At 41.1% G+C, this 20247-nt stretch overlaps 1 long non-coding RNA gene across 1 annotated transcript in view; it reads right to left on the reverse strand.

Moving 5' to 3' along the window:
* Window positions 5392–20247, reverse strand: part of LOC110256246 — a 60054-nt gene continuing 45198 nt past the window's right edge. The window contains exon 5 of the long non-coding RNA XR_002337582.1: window positions 5392–5680. This is a non-coding gene — a long non-coding RNA (uncharacterized LOC110256246). The remainder of the gene's footprint in view (window positions 5681–20247) is intronic.

The following is a 20247-nucleotide window of genomic DNA, read 5'->3' on the forward strand; positions in this document are numbered from 1 at the left end:
CAAAAAAGAAAAGAAAAAGAAAATCCTTAACTAAATTTTGATCTTTAAACAACATATGCGTACCTGTAATGAAGAATGAAGACCACTTTATCCTAAAATTTCCATAAAATTGTTTAAGAATTAGACAATGCCCAAAGCTTCCTAGAATTTATATTTGATTAAAATAGTTGATAGTGAGGAACACAGGGCACTGATCTCCTTAAAAATAATGGCATAGGAGTTCCCATCATGGCTCAGTGGTTAATGAACCCGACTAGTGTCGATGAGGATGCAGGTTCAATCCTGGGCTTCCCTCAGTGGGTTAATGACCTGGCATTGTCGAGAGCTGTGGTGTAGGTTGTACATGCAGCTCGGATCCCAAGATGCTGTGGCTGTGGTATAAGCTGGCAACTCCATCTTTGATTTGACCCCTAGCATGGGAACCTCCATATACTGAGGGTGCGGCCCTCAAAAGATAAATAAATAAATAAGGCACAGATCCACTCCCTAAATACATTGCACTCACCTTCAAGTTATCCAAAAATTTACTAAATAAATCATTTAGCTCCACAAGAAATTCAGACACAAGAAGTACATGCTAACTGTAAAGTTGGCTCCTTGAATTCATATCTAGGCTTTATCACTTGCTAACTGTATATTTTTCACATTAACTATTTTGCTTTATTTCAATCATAAAATGTGTTTCATCATCTCTAACTGTGAAGGATTAATGAGAAAACATGTATAAAGTATTAGCAAAATATCTGGTACATAGTCTATGCTAAATAATTTATTATTAGTGTGAGTTTGATATGGATATGTGTATAGTTCATATTTCTCTATATAGATATCCATTTCTCTAACTCTGGAGGCCAAGCTTCATTTTTTATGTTATCAATGAAATTCTATGAATTAATGATTGAGTGAATGCAAATTAAAATGAGAAAAATTTTTAACCTCCTTTAAAATAATATATTCAAGGTTGATAGTATTTAGTGTTGGTAAGGCTGTGAAGAAAAGTACTCTTTAATATACTATTTATGAGAATAAAAGATGCTTCATGATTTTGAGAGCAATGCTACAGAATCTATCAAAAAATGTAGGCATGTTTTCTTTGTGATGACATAGATTTCTCTCATAGAAATAAGTAAAGAAGTCTGTAACTGATGTTCACTGTGAACCTGTGTATGGCATGATATTAGAAATAAAATAAATTTCAAGCAAAAAAATACTAATAAAATAGTTAATAGCTTTCTGTTTAGGGTTTTTTGTTTGTTTTGCTTTTTAGGCCGCCCCTGTGGCATATGGGGGTTTCCAGGCTAGGAGTCCAATCAGAGCTACATCTGCTGGCCTATGCCACAGCCACAGCAATGCCAGATCTGAGCCATGTCTGTGACCTACATCACAGATCACGGCAACACCAGATCCTTAACCCACTGAGCAAGGCCAGGGATCAAACCTGCATCCTCATGGATCCTAGTTGAGTTTGTTAACCACTGAGCCATGAATGAAACTCCCGCCTTTTTTTTTTTAAGAATTTATTAGTTTAGCAATGATTTCAATCTTCGCTTGGCATTTAGTTCTATCTTGTGCATTTATGAAGGATTTGTGGGATTAGAATGCAATTGAGCTGATTCATCTTTTATTCATTCATTTATGCATTTATTAATTAATGTAGTAAATATTCACTGAAAAACAACTATATGAAAATCCTTCCACATGCACTTATTATAAAATTATAGTCCAGGGCATTGCCTATTATGTATATTAATGTCCTATGTATGAAATCCACATGAAAATTTTAGAATTAAGTTCCAGAAAAATACTTTACTTCACTTGCTTTAGTTCACAAGCTTTCTCTTTTCTGATAACAGGCATTTATTGTTGTGTTTCCCATTTTGCCCTGGTTGCCAGGAAGCTCAGAGACACTCTTGATCCTCACCCACAAACATTGTATTAACCTCATGGTTGGTATGTTTATCTCTTTATCCTTTTTGTGGCCCTAATTTTCTGCTTTATTAAGCTTGCTATGTATCTATTTCTCTGACAGTCCACCTCAATTGCTTTTGTAGAAAGATGGGGGTGGAGTAGGGCATAAATTCAAGGCATAGTCCTGGACTTTGTCATCAGGTGCTATCAATTGGAACTAGATAGGGTGATGGTTGCACAGCCTTGTCAAAGAACAAAATGCCACTTTAAAAGAATTAAGTTTGTTAGTTGAATTTTACCTCAATTTAAAAAAATGTTCTTTGTACAACTATAAATGCAAAAAAATTCATTGAGTAATTAAAAAAAATTTTTTTTTTAAAAAAAGCTTATCAGTAACCAAATGGCTTTGACGATTATGATGAGGATGGTGATAAATAGGCTCTAGTTGAAGACAGAGTGTTTTCCATGTTGGCCAATGGGAACCATGGTAAAGTCAAATAGGGAACTTGCCTCACTGCTTTAGAAGAGAATAATTTTTTTTTTTTTTTTTTTTTTTTGTCTTTTTGCTATTTCTTGGGCCGCTCCCGAGGCATATGGAGATTCCCAGGCTAGGGCCCAGATTGGAGCTGTAGCCTCCGGCCTCCGCCAGAGATACAGCAACGTGAGATCCGAGCCGCGTCTGCAACCTACACCACAGCCCACGGCAACGCCGGATCGTCAACCCACTGAGCAAGGGCAGGGACCGAACCCGCAACCTCTTGGTTCCTAGTCAGATTCGTTAACCACTGCGCCACGACGGGAACTCCTAGAAGAGAATAATTAACATTGGCATATGCACAAGGCAGTCACACAGCCAGCTTTGGGAATGAGAATTCTCTGCCCCATCTCCATCCCTTCTCAAGCCATCTTTTTGTTTGTTTGTTTTATGGCTGCACCCGCAGCATACAGAAGCTCCCAGGCCAGGGACTGAATCTGAGCCACAGACTGACCTGCACTACAGCTGTGGCAATGCCAGATCCTTTAACCCACCGCACCAGCTTGGGGATGGAACTTTCACCTACGAAGCACCCCAAGCTGCTGCAGTTGGATTCTTAACCACTGCACCAAAGCAGGAACTCCCCTTCTCCAGCCATCTTAAAAACATTAAACAATTTTGTTATTTTAAAATTACAAAACAGAAAGGTTTACTGTGGAGGAAAGAAATCACAAAATAAAAGCCACCCCTATTTGTAATAGTCAGACAGAATCACTGTTAACACTGTGTGCGTACCTCCTAGACTTTGGTACTGATTCATTAATGCATGCCTTCAATCATCCATCTACCCATCTTTCCAAAGTGTGGTCCCCTAGACACCCATTTCATGATTAAATCAGTTCTAGATAATGGCTCAACTTAGCACCTCCTCTTGGAGATTCGTGATGTGCATTGGCATATTCAAAGATTTAAAAAATTTAGTGGCAAAATTCATTTTATTGTGATTAAAGTTTTTCTAATTAAAGTTTTCTAACGTGCTTGGACATGGAATTCTTATTTTCTATAACTCAAAGAACTGCCTGGAGTGATTCTATGGTGTAAATATCTCTCCATGTCAATTACATGGTCCTAAAACATAATTTTTTTTTTTTTTGGTCTTTTTGCCATTTCTTGGACCGCTGCCGCGCCATATGAAGGTTCCCAGGCTAGGGGTCAAATCGGAGCTGTAGCCACTGGCCTACGCCAGAGCCACAGCAACTCAGGATCCGAGCCGCGCCTGCAACCTACACCACAGCTCACGGCAACACCGGATCCTTAACCCACTGAGCAAGGGCAGGGATTGAACCCGAAACCTCATGGTTCCTAGTCGGATTCGTTGACCGCTGAGCCACGACGGGAACTCCCTAAAACGTAATTTTTAATGGCTGCATACAATCCTATTGTATGAGTGTCCTGTGTCTTTCAGAATCAATATTGGCTGGGGGTTTGGATTTTTCCTATCTTTGTCTCTCATAAGGAACCAACATTATTATTGCTACCTGAGGCCTGCATCTTAAAACATCTCATCATAGGATGGTCAGTTTTCCTAAAGAGTAGTATTTGCACAGATTCTCCATGAGTGTTTTTGTTTTTTTAACCTCTCGTAAAAGACCTGTTTCTCGGGAACATTCTAAAGAGAGAAAGGGTAAATACTAAGAGTAGAAGGGTAGAAAGAAGGGATAGCTTTGCTGATGTATTGGATTTTAAAATTAATTTTTTTTTTAATCTTGTGTGTGTGATCAGAATTCTGACCTAGCTCCTGGCCACTCCAGGAGGAGCCTCATGATCTAGGACAGCTGAGCTTTCTAGGGTTTGTGGGTCTGAAGCCTCAAGAAAGAGTTAGGAAACTCATGGAATATGGGAGCAATTTGCGAATATTTCTGGGAGCACTCATCTCATGCTTCAACTGATAAGCTCCACTGGCGTTTGGAGGGATTTGAGATGGTGAAGATGATTTTTACATGGGGCTGTAGGGGCCCAGATCATGTGAAGAGGAAGTCATTTCCTTTTTAGTCCTTGTTCAGTCCTGATGCTCTTTTAAGGAGCCGTCTCAGCCTGGTGCTGGAAGACCCTCTAACCTTCCTTGTTTACAAGAAGAGAGCCAACCTCAGGGTCTGAGCCCCAACAGGCTCAAATTTAGTGCCAATGTTTTGATTTTACTGTACTCATTTAAAAAATATCTAGTTATCTCCTGGTTATGGCAAGAGATCTTGATAGGTCTCCTTTAATGATAAATGCCAGTAAAGAAAGCAGAAAAAGCAAATAGATATCAAGGAAAATTATAAGTAAATAATGATACTCAGGTATGGCAAAAAAAAAAAATCATGTTAGAGATAAGTAACTGAAATTTGGGGAAGAGGTGAGTGAACCAAGGTGTCCTGGTCCCTGGCTGGTGTGAGCTCTTTATCTTTTGTATTCTCACTCATGGATCCATTTGGGGTCCTCAGTGTGGCTTTCTTTCTTCTCATTTGCTCTCAACTGCCTGGTGGAGCCAAGGAAGACTTCACACACCAGGGACATTTATTGGGTCTTAAAAGGTGTGAGCATTTGCTATATAATAGAGAGGAGGTACAGAGACCCCTCAAGGGAGCTGACCCTCCCCATAGGTCACAGTCAGCTTTTCCCTTAATCATAAGGGAAATTGCTTATAATGGGAATAAATGACACTTGGGGCCAATAAAAATGGAAGGATTCATTGAAAAACAGTTTTTCCAATAACAACTCTATCTGGGAATTGGAGAAATATTTCTCCTTTCCCCTCTGGTAGTTGGGAGAGCAAACAGTCCTAACAGAGCCCAGCAAATAACAGCAATAAAAACTAAAGCCCATGCACAAGACTGAGGGGAGATGTCGGCTTCGAGGAGGGCAAGGACCTAAAGTGGAGCAGAGCAAAGAAATGCAGGTAGAAGCCTATGAAGCACAGGTGGGACTCTTTTTATATGAAGTAAGCAAAAGATTACAGGGGGGAATGCAGGCTGCATTTATTTGTTTATGACAGAATCAATAGCATCTAATCAAGTTCTCAATGCAATCTGAGTAAGATGAGAAATACTAAGTAGGTCCTGGTAGGCAGAAACTGGAACATAATTGTGTCCAGAAGGGTTTACTGGAGTGATGTGTCACATTTCTCAAGCCCCTTGAGGAGGGAAGACTCTGAAATGGAGAAGGGGTGACTCACAGTTTCAGGTTCACGTCCCCAGAGTTTTAACGCTTTTTTTTTTCTTCTCCAAAGGAGCTCCCGTGAGACCAGAGTTTCAGCTAGGAAAGGAAATGAAAGATGTTCTTGTGAGGGGCGATAGCGAGAGGTGTCACGGGTCAATTTCTGGGATGCACAGACTCAGAAAACAGAGGCCCGGCTGGAAAGTGCCAAGGACAAGGTGGAGGAGGGCTCCATAGGTGATGAATGTGGGTCAAGCGCCTTCATATCTTTACACACACTCTGCCCAAGTCACCCCATGTACAAATAATTGAAGCAAAACCAGAGTACTTACTGTGCCGATGCAGCTTCAAGCTCCAGAAGCAGCCACGCTTAGAGGGTGCTTGTCACATGTTGCTCACGCCCCCAACCAGGTGCCCCTCATAAGCATGTCCATACAGCATATTCCCAGAGTCACCAATGACAGGTGATTGTTTGAATTCATTGATTATACAAGGAACATGAGAAAAAGAAAAACTACTCACTGACACCGGCTCTAACATTTTTAATTATAGGGGATCTGTCTTTTACAATGGTTGGGTTCCAGGTCCTGGGGAGAAGCCAATTCTTGCCCTTGAAGAGCCCTCTCTGTCTTAAGTGGGTGACAGAGACACACAGTCAATAATGTAACCCATCAAATTGGGCTGTGATGGAAGCCCCAGCCTAGAGCTGTGCAAGTCTGAGGAAGCTGTTACTGATCCTGGGGCATGGTGTGGGGCAGTGAAGCAAAGGTAACCAGTGATCATGGTTTCAACATTGATTTTAACCCTCAAGAGTGGTCTAAAGCCACACAATCCCCCAAAGGGGAGATGGTTATTATTCCTCAGGCACACAGTCAGTGTTCAAAAGACACTTATGAACATTTGGATGAAGGAATAAACAATAAATGTCTCTGGTGAAGAAACTGAGCTTCCGAAAGGAAATAACGGCCTGAGGTCACCCAACTCACCCAACAGCAAAGCTGGAAATGGGGTCTAAGAACCTCACCCTCTTTCTTTCACACACACAGCATCTGCTGAATGGAGGCATGGAAAGAGCTAGAAACCACAGACGATGAGGAGAAAATAATAGGAACCAACCAAGGCTGAGATTTTAAAAGAATCAGTCCTTTCTTGTAGGCGTGTTTCCTTCTCATATGGGCAAGATCACAGCAGCCAGAAGCATAGTGCTTATCTCTAATCATATTTGTCTTTAAAGAAACAAAATATTTACAAAACTGTGGTTCTTACTCTTCACTCTCTGATATCTCAACAGATTGCTCCTGTGCTATGATCTGAATGAGTCCTCAAAGGGTATTCTCTTTTCAGTCCCCCTGGTTTGGATATTTGATTTGGAAATAACTGATGAGGTCCATTTGCCATCAGGGTAAGTGAACTTTTTTTAAGGAGATGTTCTGCATCCCGGCAGCTCCAGGAGCTGTTGTCATAGTAACATTCCCCATTTGACTCCCAGAATACACGGTCCCTGGAACCAATGGCAATGTAGGTCACGAGTGAAAAGGGGCTTGGTGGCATCGCCTCCGTGCCCAGTTTGGCATAGCTGCAGGCCACAGCGTTCTCTGCTAGGACTGAGCTGGAAGAGGGTGTGCAGAGGAGGGGGTGAGGGAAACAGGAGGGATGGAAACTGTAAAGGGAGGCTGGCAGGAACTGGGCCCCTGCATGGAGATTCCAAACTTCCCAGAGCCCAAGGTGACCTGGGCCTGGTCACCGCGGAGGGAGGAGGAAGTTGAGTGTTGGTGGTTTATTGTACTTGCTGCCTGTGGGAACTGGCGCCCCCTGCAGTTCAGAATCCCTTCAGAGTTGGTTCAGGAAGGTCCAATTACCTGAGAACAAGTTTGCCTGCTGCAGTTTGCCTCAGTTTCATTTACAGCCTGGAAAAGTATTCAGGATACATTTTTATATGTATCCTGTCTGTCTGTCTATGTCTATATAAATATGGATATTTTATTGAGTGAGAAGCAAAATCTTCATGAACAGGGAGATAGCAAACCTGAAGATTTTAAGAAGCTCAGAAGCTCACTACAGGATGGTTTACAGTGTGAAAATGACGACATTGTTTAACTTTACAGTGACTGGTTATTTCAGTGGGGTTTTCCAGATGACGGGATTGGTTAAAAGTGATTGTCTTATATCATTTTAGGAAGATAAGCTTTATTTATGATTATAAGAGGCATTTACAAGAAGTAAGTGAAGTATTTGATGTTCATGAAATAAGCTAGAATAAGTTGTACTTAACTGGTTTTGTCTGCTTGGAGGATCTTTAAGCCTGGTCTCCATTTTATTTTAACACTATCCATCCATCCATCCATCCATCCCTCCCTCCATCCCATCTGTCTACTTACTGGTTGATCTTAAGCCGTAGACGTGATATAATGCCCCTTTCCGTTATATGCAAGATAATTCTTTTACATAACTGTAGTATAGTTATCAAAATCAGGAAGTTAACATTTACACATTATCATTATCTGTGTACAAATTTTACTTAGATTTTGCCCATTATCCCAATAATGTTTATAACAATTCTGTAACACTTATTGCATTCACTTGACTTGTCTGTTCAGTGTCCTATAATCTGGAATAGTTCCTAGTCTTTTTTCCCAGACTTTGATAGTTTTAAAGAGAGCAGATTAGTTATATTTTAAAAATCAGGTGAATCGAGGTATCATCTTCATCCAGTAAAATTCACCCTCTCTAGATGTACAACACTCAGGCCTGTTATCTTACGGAACAGCCCTTACTTTGGATCTGTCTGATGTTTGTCCATGATTAGATTCAGACTCTGATTCTTTAGCAGAAATACCGCAGAGGGAATGTTCCTTTTTCCTAGTGCGTCTTACCCACCATGACTTGGGATGCTGTCTGAGACTGAAAATATGGTTACTCCCCAAACTTTCACCCATTAGCATTTTCATCACTGATGATTCTTCCCTGAAAGTTCTTAATGTGATGGTTGACAAACGGTGTTTTCTAATCCCATCATTCTTTTTATATTTGTTGTCTTTCTGCTGTCAGGAGGACAACTTCTCCCTCAATTAATTAATCAGTTAATTGGTTAATTAACAGCCCTTTCTGCTGGGCCATATTTTGACATGTCCCTCATCACTCTTTGGATACTTCTTTACTTTCTGGCACCAGATGTTCCAACTTCCTGTTGTACTTTTTGTGCCCCAGCCCTGGAGTCCACATTCTTCTAAGAATGATGTGATTTTCCGAAGGTGTCCATGTGGCTTAAAGTCATTTCAGTCCTGAGACTCTTTCTAAATTCAAATGGTGGAACCAGAAAGTGACTTTCTACTTTAAAATTTTATTCCAGATATGCCTCTGGCTCTAACCCCTCCCTAACTGAATTTGAAGAAATTTACCAAAATTTTTCATACAATGTAATTCATGGAATTACAATTTTCAAAGGGAAATAAGTGATGACTAAGAGGAGGAAAACAAACGTGCTAGCCACAAAAGTTGCTCAGCTTGCCCAGAAGAACTTGGCATTCACTATTCTGAAAGCCAGACTGATGGAGGAACTGCATGGGGAGATGTCCGGAGGTCATGGACACCTTCAAGGACTCTGTCCTGCTGACAAGATCAGGTGTGATGGGCTCATATTGCACTGTGGGAATAAAGAGCTTTTCTGGATGGCATTCCAACCATGTAGACGTGGGGTGAGCCACAGGGAGAAAGCGGCAGGGCCAGGATTTTTTTTTTCCTTGAAAGTACTTGGGGTATATTCTAGTTTTTGGACCAGCACTCAATACAACACTACAGTTAGAAGAGAGCTGGTATTTAGGGTGCCATAATCAGTCTTCATTTCTTACTCAGTGATGTTCTATTGAGTATTTACTAGGAGATGTGCAGCTATCAAGCCCAAGGGAGGTAGAGGCAATTAAGATTTAGACCTTCACCACCAGGTCCAATAGCCATGGAGGCAGGATGTGGGTGGTCATATGCCAGATTAAACACTAACTGTGCTCTGAGAGGTGTTGTAGGAATCAAAGGAAACTTCGAGGCATCTCTTCAGCCAGAGGAGTGTTTCATGAAGGATTAGCTGTGTTGTTAAGACATGGAACTTCAGATCTGCAAAAGGGTCTTGAAGGGAATCCTGGCCAGTGGTCCTGTTAGATGCTGGAATCTCTTACCATTGGGCCTTGTGGGCCAATAATTTGATAGAAGTAGGGGTCTAGTAAAAAATGCCAGTGAAGTGAGCTATCTGTCCCTGACTATGCATTCTATAGTTCCTTCACTTATTAAGTCAGTAATTCAGCAACTATTTACTGAGGCCCTATTATATTCTTGGCACTGGGGTAGATGCTGGGTGTACCATGCTGAGCAAAAACGACCCCATTTCTTCCCTCACAGTGCTTGAGATTGAATGGGAAGACTGACATTAATCAGATTAATTAAAAAAATACATGTATTATTAAAAATTGCTTCAAGTGTTATACTGAAAGGTATCTTGCACTTCCAAAGCACAAGATGGCCATCTTGAGAAAAGACGGTAGCTGGTTCACTAATGGGCAGGACAGGGGCATTCCAGGCAGAGGAAACTGTGTGTATAAGCCTTGAAGAGGTCAGAAAACATCTGAAGAGAGACAGACCCATGTGGCTGCAGGTTAGAGAGCAGGGGCAACACACATCAAGGGTGGAGGGTGCAGGCCCATGGTAAGGGGTCTTCCAGAGGAAGGGAGGAGAACCATAGGGGTGGGGAAGATTCAGGCTGATTGGATCACAAGCAGGGAGTAGAGGTGTGAGCCTAGAGCAATAATTCTAAGAGATGAAGGAAGTAGGAGAGGAGTGGGACACAAAATTATAAAATAATGGGCATACTGATAATAACAAAAAAATATATATATAGCATCTCCTATTAGTGAGTGCCCCATGTGAGTAAGGAGGAAACAACACTCTGAAACTTTAGTGATAGAAAACGGGAAAGGCAGGGTCTGTATCTATTCGCACAGAGCTGAAATCCACCTAGGACTTAACAATTCCATTTCTTACTCTCTACACTATAGAAATACTCTTTTGTGCATGAGGAGATATATCCAGGGATATTCATTGCAGCAATGATCGCAATCACAAAAGAGCCAGAAACAACATAAACACCCATCCTTGTGGGAATGGGTTAATAATCTAGAGTACATCCTTACCATGCTCTGCTGTGCAGCAGTGGAAGAACAGAAGAAATCTCTGTGCGCTACATAGAAACTCTCGAAGACACACATGGCTGGGAGACAGCATGAGGTGGGACGCTAAGTCAGGAGGATATTGTTGGCATAGAAAAAAATACTATCCCTCCACCCCTTGTGAGGATATTCATAGTACTAAATGCCCAGAAAAATGTACGGAAGGGTTCAGAGCAAACTGAAAACAAAGGTTACCTGAGGAAGAGTCCTAAGATTAGGATTAGGACCCCTAGGTGGGGTTAAGGGGGATTTCAGCTTTATCTGCAAGGACATAATTTTATTATGGAAACTTTCAAACATATATACCCATACAAAAAATAGGAAACTAATAAGGCCCCAAGTACCTGTCAACCATCCACTCTCTCCTACAGAGTTATTTTAAGGTACACTTCAGACACTATATTCCATCAAGTATTTCTAACATATAAGGACATTTTAAGAAATATATAGCCATAATACCACGATCACAGCTAAAACTACAAATAATAATTCCTTGGAGTTTATCTGAGGCCCAACTAGTGTTCCCATTTCCTTGTCTTGCTGTGACAATTTGTTGTTCAAATCTGGACCCAAATGAGCTCCATACACTCTAATTGGTTGATATGTCTCATGTCTTTTTCCAGTATATCTCCAGGATAGATTGCTAGAAGTAACTGTGTTGGGTGAACGGTCAAGGGCATGTGTAAATCTGCTGGGTGGTAGCCATTAACATTCCCGGTGGCAATGGCTGAGGGTGGCTGTTTCCCCCAGAGCCTCACCAACAGACTATTCCATCCAACTTTTGGATTTTTGCCAATCTGATAGATGAGAAATGGTACCTCAGTGTACTTTCCATTGTTTTAAATTAGATTTCAAAAGAAAATAAGCTCAGGGAGAATTCTAAGTCTGTAGAAGAAAGAAGCAATTTGCATGGAAATAATACAACTGCCAACTATCATTCAGCACATGTATTATTTCATTGTACTTAATCCTTCCAACCCTACAAGGAAAGTGGAGTCCAGAAACAGGAACCTATGAAATTCAGACTTCTGAATGAGCATCCTTCCATCAAATATCTTTTGATTTTTGAAATATTGCTTTGCACAATTCACCATGAGCAGAGAATATCTGATTTTTGCCTTTCAACATTATTCCAACGAGTGAGGACGGCCGCTCTCACTCCAGCCACTCTCCAGAGGAGGAGGCTGGGTGGCAGGTTACCTGAGGGGCACCCAAGGCTGCAGAAGAAGCCCAGGCTGAGGGGGCATTTCCTTCGGAGAATGTGAGCCAGGATCCTCCACAAAATGGACTTTGGTCAGAGTTTCAAATTGAGGAAGAAATGTCCTTTCTTGCTTCCCTGAGCACCTCAATTTCTCCATCTTCTGTCCTCTTTACTCCTTAGCAACAGGCTAGATTTTGGAGATACAGTGGGGATTGATGTGCAGGGCCCTCAAAGAGTAAGTTAGGGGGAGAGGGAGGCATATAATTGGGTGACTTAAAAAGAAAGTCACAAACCAATCTCTCTCCCCTAACACACGTGCATGCACACACTCGTATTCATCCTGCACAGTTCAGAAACACTGGACTGGGCCTCAGAAGAAGTGGGTTTGAGCTGTGGCTCTGTCACTTCACCACTGTGTGGTTTGGGGCAAGTTGCTTTCCCTCCTTAAGCCTCAGTCTTCCTCCCTGAGAAATGGGGCCAATGATCCTTCTGCCACAGGAGTGCCGTGACACTACAAAGAAACACATATATGGGGACCACACGATGTGGTTAGGGTGCCTGGTTCAGAGCAGGTATTCAGGAAATGGTGATAGACTGATCCGGTAAATCCCAGCTCTGCTAGAAGTGAAAGGCTCGTGGAGGCCCAGCAGTCATTCTTCTCATCTTTGGGCATGGTGGGTGATAAGGAGTGCTGTGCCCTATTTTGCTTTGATTAGGGGCAAGGCCTGCTCTGGAACGCTGCTGTCTGACACCGGTTCTGACCCTCATTGCCACACAGGACCAGGCCAGCCCTGGGCCCTTCAGACACATGAGTGTGTGTTTGCAGTTCACCCTCATTTCCTTTCCACGAGTGCTTGAGCCCATAACCCCAACACACATACCTTGTAGAAAACAGAACAAAGAGCTACTTTTGAGTCTTTGTCTTTGAAATGTGTTTGGAATATCTGCTTCTTTTTACTAGATGGATTTTTGGTGTTTTTCTCCACCTCCCACTTCCTGTCATTCATGAGTGCCTCAAAGATTCATTTCAGGGCTGGAAAGTAGAAGATCCTCAACCCTTGCATGCTCCTCTTCCCTCACACAAACTCAACAACAGTGACCCTCCCTCCCCCAAATCTAAAGACCTGGCCTCTTGCTTCTTCAAGGGCTCTGGGAGAAAGAGCTGGAGAATGACTCTGGGCTTTGGCAGGACTTCAAATTCTTTTTTTTCCAGGTAGAAGCTCAATAATTCTCAAGTTCCAAATTTAGAAGCTTGTATGGAGAACCCCGAGAAATCAGTAGTAAGACAGCCAAGCTTTCTAACTTTTTTTTTCCTCAAGAAATCTAATAAAACTATTGCACAGTCATTTCCCAAGGTCAATTTTCAGCTTTTAATAGTTTTAATGAGCTGTTTAAAAGGCTCCTCAACTTGTGCTCATCCAAGCTTGCACATGTCTGGGAGTAGAGAGGAAAGGAAAGGAAGGAGGAAGGGAGATGAACAGAGGATAGCGAAGGGCAGTTTAGTCCTGCTAACCTGGGGACAGAAGGGGACCAGCTCAAGGGCTGGTGCCTCTACAGGACATCCTAGGGATGCAAACAGGACCACTGTTGCACCCTTGCAATGGGATCTAAATAATTCAGGGACCTAAAAGTCAGCCACTTCTATTTCCAAGCAGGATCTTTAAGTGCCCCCTGACCCTTGGACATCTGCAGAGACATGAAGGAGGAAGCAGAGTTAGAGAGTGAGCATGAAGGTAGTGGGAGAGATGAAGAAGGGGAGTTTGATGTGTTTAATGACCTTGGGAAGAGGGTGAGGAGGAGGAAGGAGAGAGAAGAAAAAGCAGGGAGCGGCTCACTGGGAACGAGGCTCCAAACACAACTGGGGCCTGAGTGTTAGCTGGTCTGATATCAATAATCAGTGTCATAATTATGGTGACACTAGCAATGCACACTACTATTCACCTGCAGTGACTGTGTCCCAGGCTCAAGGCTAAGCACGCTGTAGGTCTTCACTCATTCAATTCGCACCACTGCCCAGGAGGTTGGTACTACTATTGTTCCCTTGATGCTACCAAGGAAAATGGAGGGTCATGGAGAAGTCCTCCGTCAAAGGTCATACAGTTGATAAGACTGATTTCCACCCAGTTGGACTCTGGAACCCAAGATTACAGCCATGACTGCTAGTTTGTCCTGAGTGCAATATGAAAATTTCAGAAAAATACAGATACCTACATGAAAAAGAAAATAAAAATACTCCTAATCCCACTTCATAGTCATTGGTGTTTATGACACACACTATGGGCTGTCCACCAAAAGCCATTCTTTCTTCTTCCATAGGGATAGAATTATAGCCAGGAGGTAGCTGCCCAGCTGGATGGCCTTTCCCAGCCTACATGGTAGTTAGATGTGAATAGGCGACGTGGTCACGGCGGGACACAGGCAGAGCTGGTGTGGACCATCCGCAGGTCTGGGGCGAGCCATCTGTACTCTTTCCCCTTCCTGCTGGCTGGAACCTACATGTGCAGCCACCCAGTGTCAACCAGTGTTGATGATGACAGTGCTGGGAGGTGGCACGAGTTGGGGGGGACATCATGAAAGGAGGGGTGCCTACGTCTTGCACCACCCACATTGACACTGTTATGCGTGAGAGAAATACCACTCTATGTTTTGCTATCAATGTGTAGTTGTATCTCTTTGTTACAGCAGCTTTCCCTGACTATTAGTGTGATTCCTTTTAATTTTCCTATGAATATTATGTACTGTCATTTTTTCACACCTGGCCCTCTGATGTGTTTATTCTTTCCCTCACATTTCATGTTCTTCTCTCAGGATCAGTGAGTCCAGACTCACCATCTAATTCCAGAACAATATTTATTTAAAATGATGATCCAAATACAAACTCCCCATTCCGTAACTCTTCTGTGATTTGAGAAGACCTCTGTCTCGGGCACTGAGGGGGCAGAATCTAGTTTCCACAACATCATCAAATATGTCCAAGGTTTTTAAGACTGTAGAGTGACTCGGCCATCTCTTTACTTTGTGTAATCATGAAATCTTTTCCTTATATCTTGTGCTATGACATGCAAAGCAGGAACATCTTGGTTTCCTCATTTTGAAACTTTCATCAATGCTATGTCCTAATTAGGGCCCAGTATGTCTATTTTATAGATTAAGACACCACAGTTCAGAGAGGATCTGGTTTTCTGGACCCCACACCTAGTCAAGGATGGACGGCCTGAACATGTACTCAGCTCCTTTGATTCCAAAACTAGGACCTATAAAAAAATTAATTTTGACCATAGGTGTCAGGGTTAATTTCCGGATTCTCTATTCTGTTCCATTGGTCTGTCTGTCTGTTTTGATACCAGTACCACACTGTTTTGATGACTGTGGCTTTGTAGTATTTCTTGAAGTCTGGGAGAGTTATGCCTCCTGCTTGGTTTTTGTTTCTCAGGATTGCTTTGGCGATTCTGGGTCTTTTGTGGTTCCATATAAATGTTTGGATTGTTTGTTGTACTTCTGTGAAAAATGTCATGGGTCATTTGATAGGGATTGCATTGAATCTGTAGATTGCTTTGGGTAGGATGGCCATTTTCACAATATTGATTTTTCCAATCCAGGAACATGGAATATCTTTCCATTTCTTTACATCTTCTTTGATTTCTTTGATTAAGGTTTTATAGTTCTCGGCATATAGGTCCTTTACCTCTTTGGTCAGGTGTATTCCGAGGTATTTGATTTTGTGTGGTACAATTTTAAAAGGTATCGTATTTTTGTATTCCTTTTCTAATGTTTCATTGCTGGTATACAGAAATGCAACTGACTTCTGAATGTTATTCTTATATCCTGCCACTTTGCTGAATTTATTAATCAGTTCAAGGAGTTTTGGGGTTGAGTCCTTAGGGTTTTCTAGGTATAGAATCATGTCATCTGCATACAGTGACAGTTTGATCTCTTCTCTTCCTATATGGATGCCTTTTATTTCTTTTGTTTGTCTAATTGCTGTGGCTAAGACTTCCAAAACGATGTTGAAGAGCAGTGGTGAGAGTGGGCATCCCTGTCTTGTTCCAGATTTGAGTGAGAAGGCTTTCAGTTTTTCCCCATTGAGGATTATATTTGCTGTGGGTTTATCATAAATGGCTTTGATTATATTCAGGAATGTTCCCTCTATACCCACTTTGGCGAGGGTCTTGATCATGAATGGATGTTGGATTTTGTCAAATGCTTTTTCTGCGTCTATTGAGATGATCATATGATTTTTGACTTTTTTTTTGTTAATGTGGTGTATGATGCTGATTGATTTGCGTATGTTGAACCATCCTTGTGAACCTAGGATGAACCCAACCTGGTCATGGTGTATAATTTTTTTGATATGTTGTTGGATTCGGTTGGCTAAGATTTTGTTGAGAATTTTTGCATCTATATTCATCAGAGATATTGGGCGATAGTTTTCTTTTTTGGTGTTATCTCTGCCTGGTTTTGGAATGAGGGTGATGGTGGCCTCATAGAATGTCTTTGGGAGTATTCCTTCTTCTTCAACCTTTTGAAAGAGTTTAAGGAGGATGGGCACCAATTCCTCTTTATATGTTTGATAAAATTCACCTGTGAAGCCATCTGGTCCTGGGCTTTTATTTGTAGGGAGTGATTTTATGACCTCTTCAATTTCATTTCTAGTGATCGGTCTGTTCAGTTGGTCTGTTTCTTCTTGATTCAGTTTTGGCAGGCTGTAAGATTCTAGAAAATTGTCCATTTCTTCCAGATTGTCAAACTTGTTGCCATATAGTTGTTCACAGTATTCTCTTATGGTTTTTTGTATTTCTGCTGTATCCGTTGTGATTTCTCCTTTTTCATTTATAATTTTGGTGATTTGGGTTCTTTCTCTCCTCTTTTTAGTGAGTCTGGCCAGGGGTTTATCAATTTTGTTCACCTTTTCAAAGAACCAGCTCTTGGTTTTATTAATTTTCTCTATTGTTTTTTGAGTCTCTATTTTATTGATTTCTTCTTTGATCTTTATAATTTCCTTCCTTCTGCTGACTTTAGGACTTTTTTGTTCTTCTTTTTCTAATTCATTTAGGTGGAGGGTTAAGTTGTCAATTTGGGATCTTTCTTCTTTTTTGAGAAAGGCCTGTATTGCTATAAATTTCCCTCTGAGCACTGTTTTCGCAGCATCCCAATTAATCTTTGACAAGGGAGGCAAGAACATAAAATGGGAAAAGGAAAGTCTATTCAGCAAGCATTTGCTGGGAAACCTGGACAGCTGCATGCAAAGCAATGAAACTAGAACACACCCTCACACCATGCACAAAAATAAACTCCAAATGGCTGAAAGACTTAAATATATGACAGGACACCATCAAACTCCTAGAAGAAAACATAGGCAAAACACTCTCTGACATCAACATCATGAATATTTTCTCAGGTCAGTCTCCCAAAGCAATAGAAATTAGAGCAAAAATAAACCCATGGGACCTCATCAAACTGAAAAGCTTTTGCACAGCAAAGGAAACCAAAAAGAAAACAAAAAGACAACTTACAGAATGGGAGAAAATAGTTTCAAATGATGCAACTGACAAGGGCTTAATCTCTAGAATATATAAGCAACTTATACAACCCAACAGCAAAAAAACCAATCAATCAATGGAAAAATGGGCAAAAGACCTGAATAGACATTTCTCCAAAGAAGATACACAGATGGCCAACAAACACATGAAAAAATGCTCAACATCGCTGATTATAAGAGAAATGCAAATCAAAACTACCATGAGATACCACCTCACACCAGTCAGAATGGCCATCATTAATGAGTTCACAAATAACAAGTGCTGGAGGGGCTGTGGAGAAAAGGGAACCCTCCTGCACTGTTGGTGGGAATGGAAACTGGTACAGCCACTATGGAGAACAGTTTGGAGATACCTTAGAAATCTATACATAGAACTTCCATATGACCCCGCAATCCCACTCTTGGGCATATATCCAGACAAAGCTCTACTTAAAAGAGACACATGCACCCGCATGTTCATTGCAGCACTATTCACAATAGCCAGGACATGGAAACAACCCAAATGTCCATCGACAGATGATTGGATTCGGAAGAGGTGGTATATATACACAATGGAATACTACTCAGCCATAAAAAAGGATGACATCATGCCATTTGCAGCAACATGGATGGAACTAGAGACTCTCATCCTGAGTGAAATGAGCCAGAAAGACAAAGACAAATACCATATGATATCACTTATAACTGGAATCTAATATCCAGCACAAATGAACATCTCCTCAGAAGAGAAAATCATGGACTTGGAGAAGAGACTTGTGGTTGCCTGATGGGAGGGGGAGGGAGTGGGAGGGATCGGGAGCTTGGGCTTATCAGACACAACCTAGAATAGATTTACAAGGAGATCCCACTGAATAGCATTGAGAACTATGTCTAGATACTCATGTTGCAACAGAAGAAATGGTGGGGGAAAAACTGTAATTGTAATGTATACATGTAAGGATAACCTGACCCCCTTGCTGTACAGTGGGAAAATAAAATTAAAAAAAAAAATAATTTTTTTTTTACATTTTCAAAAGTAATTTGTGTTCTTTATACACACTATCTCAATAGTGGTCAGAATAAGCCTTTTATAACATAAGTCATAAAAAGACAAATAATCCAATTTTTTATTTTTTATTTTTTTAAATTTTTTTATTTTTTTGTCTTTTTGCTATTTCTTGGGCCGCTTCCTCGGCATATGGAGGTTCCCAGGCTAGGGGTCCAATCGGAGCTGTAGTCTCCGGCCTACGCCAGAGCCACAGCAACGCTGGATCCGAGCCTTGTCTGCAACCTACACCACAGCTCACGGCAACGCCAGATCGTTAACCCACTGAGCAAGTGCAGGGACCGAACCCGCAACCTCATGGTTCCTAGTCGGATTCGTTAACCACTGCGCCACGACGGGAACTCTGTAATCCAATTTTTTAAATGGGCAAGGATTTGAGTAAATATTCCTTCAATATACAATGGCCAACAAGCACATGAAAAAATGCTCAGCATCACTGATAATTATAGAAATGCAAATCAAAACTACTATGAGGTACCACCTCACACCTATGAGGTACCACCTCACATACTTATTAATGGCTATCATTTATAAGGCCACAAATAAAAAATGCTGGAAAGGGTGTGGAGACAAGGGAACCCTCCTACACTGTTGGTGAGAATGTAAATTGGTACAACCACTATGGAAAACAGTATGGAGATATATTAGAAAACTAAATATAGAACTACCATATGACCCAGCAATCCTATTCTTGGGCATATATCTGGACAAAATATTCACTGAAAAAGACACATGCACCCATATGTTCACTGCAGTACCATTCACAATAGCCAAGACATGGAAATAACCTAAATGTCCATTGACAGATGAATGGATTAAGAAGATGTGGTATATATACACAATGGAATACTACTCAGCCATAAAAAAGAACAACATAATGCCATTTGCAGCAACATGGATGGAATTAGAGACTCTCACACTAATGAAGTAAGTCAGAAAGAGAAAGACAAATATCATATGATATCACTCATATCTGGAATCTAATATACGGCACAAATGAACCTTTCCATAGAAAAGAAACTCATGGATTTGGAGAACAGATGTGTGATTGCCAAGGGGGAGGGAGTGGGATGGACTGGGAATCTGGGGTTAATAGATGCAAACTATTGCCTTTAGAATGGATAAGCAATCAATGAGATCCTGCTGTATAGCATTGGGAACTGTATCTAGTCATTCATGATGGAGCTTGATGGAGGATAATGTGAGAAAAAGAATGTATATTATGTATGTACAGTAGAAAATTGATAGAACACTGTAAACCAGCTTTAATGGAAAAAATAAAAATTATTTAAAATTAAAAAAATATTTTTTCAAAGGAGATATGCAAATGGCTAATAATCCCTTGAAAAGATGTTTAACAACATTAGTCACTAGAGAAACACAAATCAAAACCACATGAGATACTACTTTACACACGCTAGGATGGCTATAATCAAAAAACCAAAAACCAAAAACCAAAAAAAAAACCAAAAAAACAAGCACTGGTGAGGCTGTGAAGAAATTGGAACCCTTATACACCGCTGATGGGAATGTAAAACAGTGCAGTCACCTTGGAAAACAGTTTGGCAGTTCCTCAGAATGAATTGAAAATATACATCTACATAAAACCTTACAAATGTTCAAAGCAGCATTATTCCTAATAGCCCCAAAGTGGAAACAACCCAAATA

The sequence above is a fragment of the Sus scrofa genome, chromosome 13 (assembly GCF_000003025.6).
Source record: "Sus scrofa isolate TJ Tabasco breed Duroc chromosome 13, Sscrofa11.1, whole genome shotgun sequence".
NCBI lineage: Eukaryota > Metazoa > Chordata > Mammalia > Artiodactyla > Suidae > Sus > Sus scrofa.